The 10,735-nt window shown below is 43.4% G+C and overlaps 1 protein-coding gene across 1 annotated transcript in view; it reads right to left on the bottom strand.

Moving 5' to 3' along the window:
- Positions 1-10,735, bottom strand: part of PIP4K2A (phosphatidylinositol-5-phosphate 4-kinase type 2 alpha) — a 177,253-nt gene that overhangs the window by 17,343 nt on the left and 149,175 nt on the right. The window lies entirely within an intron of this gene.

Raw genomic sequence — 10,735 nt, 5'->3', positions numbered from 1 at the left:
AGGGTGGTGAGCCGGCAACTACCCTGTCCTTGTGCTGACGGCCACAACGCACAGTAAGGGGTGACTATCAAAACATGGGTCACAAGCAGTAGAAAAATTCAGCTTATGCTGTAGGATAATATGGGCATATACTTTTAAAGTAGTGTGGATTGTTCTATGCAACTTCGTGCACCCTGTATTCCGGGAGAGCTCAAGACCAATCAAAACCCCTCCCTACTCCCGTCAGCTAATCATAGCTTATTTCTTTTAGCTGAAAGGAATCCAACATAAGATATTTTCTTAGTATGCTAATGAATGTCTCAATGGCTAGGTTTCCCATAAGTGTGAGCTAAATGAAAAAAAAATCTGAGAACATACTCTCCTTCCTGCTCCCCACACTGCGACCCCCGCTGTTACTCAGAGTAATAAAAGAAAACCCACTCCAGAGATACACAGAAGCATCTCTCAAAGGCCCCAACTGCTCTGTGTAAACTATTCACATCTGTCCGTACATACACATATACACACATTATATAATTCCAAATTTGTGGCTCTGGTACTCATCTTAATTTTGCAAAAAAACTCAAAGTCTTGCAATTTTTTAAAAAAGATTTTATTTGAGAGAGAGGGAGAAAAGAGAGAGCACGTATGCATGAGCAGGAGGGGCAGAGGGAGAGTGAGAAGCAGACTTGCCCGCTGAGCAGGGAGCCTGATGCTGGGCTTGATCCCAGGACCCCAAGATCATGACCTGAGCCAAAGGCAGACACTTAACTAACTGAGCCACCCAGGTGCCCTAGAAGTTTTGTGATTTTTAATTTGCTAAAACTATTGCCAAAATAATTATCTTTACAAAGCGAGTATAGCAAAGATCAGAAATCCAAAGATTTGATTCAATTAGCAGTTACCAAATGTCCATGGATGCAAAAATGAACAGGTCAACATTTCTATTCTAAAGGAGTCTGTGATCTAGTGTGAGAGAAAGACAGGAGAGCAAGCAGGTAAAAAACAAGGTCTCAGGAGTATGCAAAATGGACAAATAGAACCATTCTTGGAGGCGACTGAGCTTTCAAATACTTTTATGCTGACGGAATAAAAACACAATGCGATTCTTCACAAAAGCCATGGAGGGGACTGGTAGGCTAGACTGGCTCCCTAAACCTGTCCTTAATAATTTTAAAATGTCATAAGTGTGACATAAAAAACCCTAAGTGTGAAGATAGTACATTAACACGAAATGTTGGAGTCCAGCACAGACAACCCTCCGTTCCTCTGCCATCACAATCATAAACGTAACCAAGTTTCACAGTGAAAAACGCAAGGATCCGAAGTTTAACCAACCCTCGTGAAAAGCACAGCCCGAAATACGAAACTGAGAGGGCCTTAGGGAGAGGCAGGCGTGCAAGGGGACAACCCGGGCGGCTGGGTGTGCGTGTGGGGGGCGGTGTTACAGGTCAAGGTATCGGCCCCAGCCCCCCACTCACTCCACCCGTGGGCGAGAAGAACAGCCCAGGGAGTTTTGCTTTGGGGGAGCAAGGGCAACCCTAAGCCAGGGATGTCAGAGCAGAGCCAAGGCAGGAAATGACACACTGGATGGGTGTTTGCAATTGCAGGCACATTAATGAAGATGAAGGCCATTTGGGGCTCCCCCCTCCGCACCCCCAGGCTTACCTCATGTGACAGGGAGAACTTAATCCCAGCTCATAAAACTCTGGGCACCCTGTACTAGACTAAGCTCACTTGTGATTTCACAGGCACTGGGGACGTACTTAGACTGGATCAAGTTTTAAAAAGGGCAACCAGATTGGTTAAAAGACTTAAGGGCTTACCCACAGGCTCAGGAGACAGGCAGATCCTGAGCGGGGCAGCTGCTGGAGGAATCCAACCCTGGTCTACACACGCCCACCCCCAAGCGCCTGCGTGGGGCAGCGCGTGGGGGCACCACCGGGGTTCCCGGGACTGATCCTGGCTCCCTGCCTTACAGGCCGGGGCCCAGGCTGCGGCTTTAGCTCGGAAGGGGAGACACTCAGCCCCGGCCGCGTGGGTGCTGTGCCAGCAGGCATCTCACGTGCACCGACTCATTTCAGTGCGTCACCTCGTTTCCCAGCAATCTTAACTCTTAGCCTTGGGTTCATGCCGACAGGGAAACTGGGTGCAGATTATGCACGTTAGCTAAGGCCTGCGCTGAGCTTGGGGCAGGCAAGCGCAATGAGGAAACTAGCTGTCACCCGGAGATGGGACCAGGCTGCCTGATGCTTCGCCCGCGGCTCTGGGGCCTGTTCGCAGAGCTCCGCCCAACCCCGTGTGACACACTTCAGTAGTCAGAGCCGCTTGTCCTCACCGTCCTGGTCGATGTGAACATTCAACGGATTGTGTGGATTTAAAACATAAGGGGCAGCCCTGGGGGGCTCAGCGGTTTAGCACTGCCTTCAGCCCAGGGCGTGATCCTGGAGACCCGGGATCGAGTCCCACGTCAGGCTCCCTGCATGGAGCCTGCTTCTCCCTCTGCCTGTGTCTCTGCCTCTCTCTCTCTCTCTCTCTCTCTCTCTGTCTCTCAAGAATAAATAAATAAAATCTTAAAAAAAAAATAGGTTGAGAGACTGCATACAAAATATTTTCTTAAAAAAGGAAAAAACTTGATGTTCTTTTCCACTAAGAACTAGGTGACAAAGATCAAGTCACCTGACCGTAACTCACGCCCAAGAAAGCCTTATTGCTTAGCTTTTCAAAAATTTTTGTCAATTTTAATTCCAGGATAGGCAACTTGGGGTCCTGTTAGTTTCAGGTGTCCACCACAGTGCGTCCCCGGCTGTACTGGTCCCCCTTCCCCCGCCTCTGCTCTGCTAACCATCTGTTTGTTCTCTAGAGTTGAGAGTCTGTTTCCAGGTTTGTCTTTTCTCTTTATTGCTTAGCTTTCAGAACAATTTCAACATAGCCTTCTGATAATGAGAAGTATTTATATTTTAAACACCTTTTTTTTCTTAAAGAAAACTACCACGCTATGAATGAATGACCTTACGAACCTCTTGGGTTCACGGCCCACAAAGGTGAGGGCTGTGGAGTAGCACAGAAATAACTGTGGGTAGCAACGGAGCCTACTCTTTGCCTTGCAACACTGGATTATTTGCACCCAGGAGAGCTTTGAAAGCCTCGAAGTGGCAGGTCTGGTTCTTTAATGGGTGTCTTTCATACTCTTTCTAGTTCAATGTGGAACCAGCCAGAGGGCGGAGGAAACCCCCAGAGCTAAAGACATCAGCTCAGAATCGCTTAACTGCAGACTCGCGGAGCCTGGGTCCTGGCCAGCGGTCAGCAACCTTTTTGAAGTGGTAGTAGGTGAAGTCTTTATTTATTCCCTCTGAATTAAGTCCTCTTGGCCGGTTTCGTGGAGACTGGGAGCCTCCGGGTGGGATGGGGGAATTGCAGCACCACACAATGCCGAGGACGTGCTACATCACCCTCCACAGGCTGCCCAGCCCTGGCCAGGGACTCCAGCCTGGGAGCTGCTCCCAGGCCCCAGCCAGCTGAGGGAGGCGTGCACAACCAAGCTCAGCATCGAGTCCAGCAGGGCCCAAGTGTAATGAGGCACGGTTACTTCCCCTTTTGATAATTCTACTGGGATGGATTGGACCCAAAATGACATTCACCTCTACTACCGTGAGGCGTAAATGCATAAAGACAGCCAAAGGCATAAGCAGAGAGACACTCTTGCCCTTGCAACCTAGGTAGGATCTTGCTTCCATTGTTTGGATAAAATTAGGATGTAGACCCCTCACACTTCCTTGCTGGGTGACGCCAGACCCGGGGTCCATTCAGCATGGCCCAGCATGAGACACAGACACAAGTGTCAGGTTATGAGCACAAACAGGGCCCAAGCTGCCGGGGTTATACCGCAGCTCCTCTGAGTATTAGCTGTGCGGCTTTGAGCAAGTTACTTAACCTCTCTGTGACTTGGTTTCCTCCTCTGTTTTTTTTTTTTTAAAGATTTTATTTATTTATTCATGAGAGACACAGAAAGAGAGGCAGAGACACAGGCAGAGGGAGGAGAAGCAGGATCCATGCAAGGAGACCGATGTGGGACTCGATCCCTGGAATCCAGGATCACATCCTGAGCCAAAGGCAGGCGCCCAACCACTGAGCCACCCAGGCATCCCGTTTCCTCCTCTTTGGATTGGGATTAGCAAACAGCATTGCTGTGAGGATTACTTGAGTTCATACATGTAGAGCTTAGGGCAGTGCTTGCCCCTCGGGTTATACAGAACCAGTGTTATTTGTTGATGTTCTCAGGTATGGATTGTGTAGCTAGAGAAAAACTCGTTGCTGATAAATCCAGAGCAAGGTTTTTTAAAAGTCTGGCATATTTAATAAGATTTTTTTTTAATTTTTATTTATTTGTGATAGTCACAGAGAGAGAGAGAGAATGAGGCAGAGACACAGGCAGAGGGAGAAGCAGGCTCCATGCACTGGGAGCCCGACGTGGGATTCGATCCCGGGTCTCCAGGATCGCGCCCTGGGCCAAAGGCAGGCGCCAAACCGCTGCGCCACCCAGGGATCCCAAGTCTGGCATATTTAACACTTTTATACTAGCTGTGATGTTCTGAAGCAGCTACTTAACCTGTCCCTCCTGAGGCTCTGTTCTTCATTAGTAAGAAACATACTATGTAACAATCTTGGTCATGGTAAAAAATGGTTTCTGTGCAACTAAACACCAATGAACGTGGCCATGAGAGTCGGGATATACACCCAACTGTGTCAGAGCCTGAAGATATCAACATGTGGATATTTTAAATGTATACATGCTTCTGAATATAAATAAATAATCACTTATTATTCCCTGGAGTTCAGTAAAAGACAGAAATAAATGATCTCTAAGGGCAGATTTGGCCCAGGCTTTGAAATTAAAAAAAAAAGCCAAAAGTATGCAGAACTAACAACTACAGAGTTTAGAGCTCTCATTTTTAGAAGTGAACATGTGCTTTTGAGGCCAGCTCAGCAAAGTCCCAGGTGGTCAGAGAGAAATTATGGATCCTGGGAGGGCAAAGAAGGCAAAAGGTAAAAAAAAAAAAAAAAAAAAAAAGGTAGAAAGGAGATTCAGAAAACAAAACAAAAACAAGGCATTAGTACTGCCCTTTTAATATAAAAAGCACTTTTAATGAAAACTTTAAAATTCAAAATTAGTAAACATTTTGCAGATTATCTGAAAACAAAACCAAAAATGAATGTTTACCAAAGGGATTTAGATTTTGTTCCAAGTGGAAGTTAACCTGTTGGTTATATATAAATATTTACCTACTTCACTGGGTTCTGTGATGTGATATATTGGATTGCTGTCATGTGCATGAAGTTTTGTAATACTGCCTATTTTAAGGGTTAGTGAAGCCAGAAATGATACAGAAGTCTTATTTTAGTTAGATTAAAAAATCAAAGTATCTCTTAGAGGAGTCCGAAAACATTTTTTTTTGAAAATCACAAATATTTGAAACCTGTAGCCACAGTCAAAAACGTAACTTCCTGTACGCAGAATTCAAATGAAAATGATACTAGGTTTTATCATCATTCTACAATTATGTTAAATTATCCTAAAAGAGCCTATTGTATTTTATATTGCCACTACCAATAGGAAAGTAAAAAAAAAATATATATATATATGTGTATATATATATATATATATATATATATATATACACTCAAAATGCACAGAGCCAAAATTTATATAATACAAAGCCACGTTTTTGTTTTTGCCTGGATGGTAACTGTAACAGGAAAATGAAGTGTACTCCTGTCACACTTGAGTGTTTAATGCAAACAGGATTTTGGCACCAGAAGGTTTCAATGCAAAGGATAATACATAGCACAGTTCTCTGTGATTAAAGGACTTGTATTTCAGTATGAAATGAATTTTTGTTCGATGTGCTCATTTGGCAACCCATTTTTTAAAGTCTAATTGTAAGCCTTGATGTCAAAGATTGCAGCCTGGTGTCCTTTGATGGGCTGTACTGTCACACTTGGAGCTGAATACACAACATAAAAAAATATGTACTAATTATTGTCTTATGTGAGGGACTGCTTATGTTCCTGATTTACCCGTTATTCCAAGCTCACCTAAATAAAAATGAAAAGAAAATGATACCCACTTCAGCAGGCTTTCCACAAAACTTCATAAAAATCAGAATCTGTGGGACTGAAAATATATTCTCCAGAAATATTTCTGTGAGGGAGAGAATTTTAGGCAATCCTTACACTGGAGCTACGACAAAGTTAATTTGATTGAATAACATCATATATGCGGCATCAATTTTAGAGTAAGAAGAGATGTTAGAGACTTATAATGCAATCAGTTCTGCTGCTCAAAACATTCAAGTCACAAATTTGATACATGAAAAGGCAAATTAGTGAATATGGGTAGAGTTCATACAGAAGTAGCAAAGATAACAGGTGCTTTCTCACAAAAAGCACATGTAACAACCTTCTTGGACATCTGCAAGTGCAGGGCTTGGAAAGTGACCCAAGAGCTCATTGCTACTTTGTGATTTCCACAATGAGAATGGATACATTTGTGGCCAGAGTCCGCAGGTGAAAGGTTCATCATTTTTATTTTGAACTTGTCTGTGTGTAAACGTTGTTGTTGGGTGGCGCAGCGGTTTGGCGCCTGCCTTTGGCCCAGGGCGCGATCCTGGAGACCCGGGATCGAATCCCACATCGGGCTCCCGGTGCATGGAGCCTGCTTCTCCCTCTGCCTGTGTCTCTGCCTCTCTCTCTTTCTCTCTCTGTGACTATCATAAAAAAAAAAAAAAAAAAAAAAGAAAGAGAATATACTTCAACACACTTGTGAAACCGGGCTGCAATTAAGAAGCACAAACTGGGTAAACCCCAGTGTAATTCTGCCCCTTAGAACACAGTGCCCAGCTGTGGGTTATTTTCCCTAAGATTTTCAAGCTAATATTTAAAATGTGAAATTTACTGCTTTTCTAACATTGTCATACTTTGCAAAATGTAATGGCCCTTTAACTGTAAGTGGTGGTATCAATGGTGACACCATGGTTTTCCTCCACAGGCTGTGACGTGACAGTTAACCTATAAGCGGGGCCCACAAAATAGGTTGTTAGGATCTGACTAGAAGATTCTGTTGCACCGATGTTGATGGTGATTATGTCAGAAATCACAGTCTGAAAACTTAAGAAATTTGCTAAGTACTATATGGTTTCTGGTTTATTTATTTATTTTTGGTTTCTGGTTTAATACTAACCTAGTGAACATCACAGTTTTATTGTTTTATTTTATATTATTATTATTATTATTATTATTATATTTTTTTAGAGAGAGGAGGGCAAAGTGAGAGAATCTTAAGCAGGCTCCATGCCCAGCGTGAAACCCATGCAGGGCTCGATCTCAAAGTCTGAGATCATGATCTGAACTGAAATCAAGAGTCAGATGTTTAACTGACTGAGCCACCCAGGTGCCCCACAATTTTATTATTTTATAAAGTATGCATTTGGGGGATCCCTGGGTGGCTCAGCGGTTTAGCACCTGCCTTTGGCCCGGGGTGCCGTCCTGGGGTCCCAGGATCGAGTCCCATGTCGGGCTCCCTGCATGGGGCCTGCTTCTCCCTCTGCCTGTGTCTCTGCCTCTCTCTCTCTCTCTCTATCATGAATAAATAAATAAAATCTTAAAAAAAAATGTGCATTTGCAGCAGCTTGGCTTAAATTCAGGCCCCATTCTAAATTTTTAAGTTTTCTTTTCACTGTGACTCTTTCTGGAACTAACCGAATAAGAGTTGTCAGCTTTAAAAAAAAAAAAAAAAAATCCCCGTATCTAAAGCACCGCTCCACGTGTGCTTGGGATACTCTGGGTTGAATTCATTCCAGAGAAATAAAAATGAAACGACAGCAACTGAGAGTCTGCATGCCACCTTAAGCCAGCCAGACTGGCCTGAGATCTTTAATGCTGTCACCTGGGAGGTGCTCACAAGAGCCACTGCATGTCACCTCCTCTATTTCACATACCATGTTTACCAAATTCCAAATGAGTTGAATCTTAAAAACTCTGCTTCCCAGACTAACCCCAATGGTTTACATTATAGGGTTCTTAAGGCTTGCTCCGACATCCGCTGATATAATATAACAGTTCCAAACATTCCTTCCCTTAATCAGAGCAATCACCTTCATCCATACCTAGAACAGACAGGATTTTAGTGATTGTCAAGTCCAGGACTTCTCAAAATCAAGTCTGTTGCTGGACTGCCCTTCTGCAGGAGGGGAGAGCTTTGTTTGAAACAACAGATTCTTACACTTAAAGCAGGAGAACCAACGATACAATCAAATCTTTTCATCTTACGAATGATGATAAAATGAATTGATTTATCCCCACACCCCGAACTTCCATTAATGCTAGAGCAGGGGCTGGGACTCAGATCCACTAATGCAGTTTGGGCACCCTCCCCACAAAACCCTTCTTATTGAACATCTCTGGGCCATGAGGCAGATGTGACCCATGTTGCCTTTTAACTTGAGTCTGAGAAACAGGCCCTGCTTCTGTCCTGACGGGAAGCCAATCCTTGTACTTTGGGTGCTGGGATAGGTGTTTCTAGCCCTGGCTGGCAAAGGGAAATGATTCACCTCCCCCTGCGGAGCAAAGGGATTTTTACAGAAGAAGGTTAAAGCATTAGCTGAGTTTGGGGCATGGAAACTGTGATAATCTTGCTTTAGCTGATCATCAGCTGACAGTGGAAAGATTCGCGGAAGGACACGCAGCTGTGCCTGGTGTCCCTCAGGCTCTGAGCATCATTGTCACCTTGCCTTTAGCTGCATCCCAAAGAATCAGAGAGAGGGAGTCATTAATTGTAATTTGTTAAATTTAAAGATCACAAAAGAAATGCTGAAAAGTGGTTTAGGAAAGCATTTTTCGATGTGAGGGTATTAATGATCAATTCTCCTGAACCTTCAGTCATTAATAGGTAAAATGTCAGAGAGAGTGACAGTCACTTAATTGCTAGTGCAATTCACAAAGCCTAAGAATCGACAAGGCAGTCTTCTGTGGCCCGTTACCAAGTGTCAACAATGATTATTGCCAATATCGTTACACAAATGCCAATTGCGGGGCAGCTGTTTCCTTTCACGCGGGTTCCAGGGAGAAGGTTAGATGTTAAAAAGGAATCTTCTTCTCGTGACCCAGTGACTCCATTACACAGGCTCTACTTTACCTAATAAAATCAGGCCAGAGTTTGGAGAAGTGTGCAGAACGATGAACAAAATGCATATTTGTGTAAATCCCCAGGACTCTCTCTCTCTCTCGAGAACATGGGCTCTTTAAAGAGTCAGGTCAAATCCCTCAGAAATCAAGTGAGTCCAGTTATGTTTTCTTTTACTTCCCTCGATTCCCTGCTGCGTCGCTTGCTTGCTGGCAGCGTGCTAAGACTGTCATTTGTAAAAAGCAGCCCGCTCAGCTATAATTACTAATTTGATGTCACAGTGGAATCGCAGCGCAGCTGTGGAAAGATCGACCACCAGGGAGATCCGCGTTTCTCTGTCTCATTTAGAGGCGGCTAAACTGCTGCAGCCATGAATGGAAGATGCCCTTCCATTAAAAAGGAAAGAATTAAAGAATAAAACAAGTCATAGCAGCTGTCAGAATCTGACAACGGTTTAAAAAAGGAAAAAAAAAGAGCACTGTTCTGCTTTTTTCAAAAAAATTCAAGACATCTGTACATGCATGTTCTGATACTTGTTGCCATGAAAGTGATGCCACCATTGTTGCAACATAACTTCTTTATTCCCCTGTTTCATCTTCATTATTATGCTAATACAAATCACACTAATTGCGTGTCAAGCTGAAATCGAAGGGACGGGACTCGTCTGCACCTATATAGCACTCCATATTTGAAATGACGGTTTCAAAACTTGTCATCAACAAGTTCAAAGTATGGGAAATTAAAACAGTTATAATGACTCAGATGAAAGGAAAACTCACAATTGAGATTACTAATTAAGCCCTGTCAATGGAGATTCCTGATGAAAATTACTCCTTGCACCATGACCATCATTTTTTTTTTTTTTTTAAGAGAAATTCAGTTCCACGGGGAGAGCAAGGAAAAGATTCTTGGCAGATTGTGGGATTTCATTCATAAAAGGCAAAAATGTAGAAAATAAATATTTTTAGCCTTCCTCAAATAGTTCCACCCAGAGGTAAGAGCCATTGTTTTGATAACATTTATGGTTTTATTTGTGAGGATAAAGAAAAGCATGTATCTTTGGAAGATGAAAAATGTTAACTGCTCATGGAAAGAAAGCCTGGAAATTGACAGAAAAGGAGAGGCAGACAGATTTTTTTAGAACTTAAAAGACTCAGTGTTTTTAGAAGTTCAGCAAGCTCCACCATACACATTTCATTTATTTTTTTATGTATTACAGTTTGATGAATGTTACCTTAGTTGTGGGGAGGTTATAAACAAACTGCTGTATCAGTGATGCCCCACTGCCAACACAGGCAGGCGTAGTGTAGTCTCCAGCGATTGCAAAAAAATTTTTTTTAAGATTTTATGTATTTATTCATGAGACACACGGAGAGGCAGAGACATAGGCAGAGGGAGAAGCAGGTTCCCTGGGGAGCCCGAGGTGGGACTCGATCCCAGGACCCCGGGATCACGATCTGAGCCAAAGGCAGATACTCAACCACTGAGCCACCCAGGTACCCGCGATTACAAATTTTAATGCCTTTACATTCCTTATCTCTAAAGGTTTTTCCTCTTGCCCCTGCCTGGTGAATG

Source organism: Canis lupus, chromosome 5, assembly GCF_048164855.1.
Source record: "Canis lupus baileyi chromosome 5, mCanLup2.hap1, whole genome shotgun sequence".
NCBI lineage: Eukaryota > Metazoa > Chordata > Mammalia > Carnivora > Canidae > Canis > Canis lupus.
The sequence above is the reverse complement of the archived record's forward strand: the minus strand, read 5'-3'. Positions and strand labels throughout refer to the sequence as shown.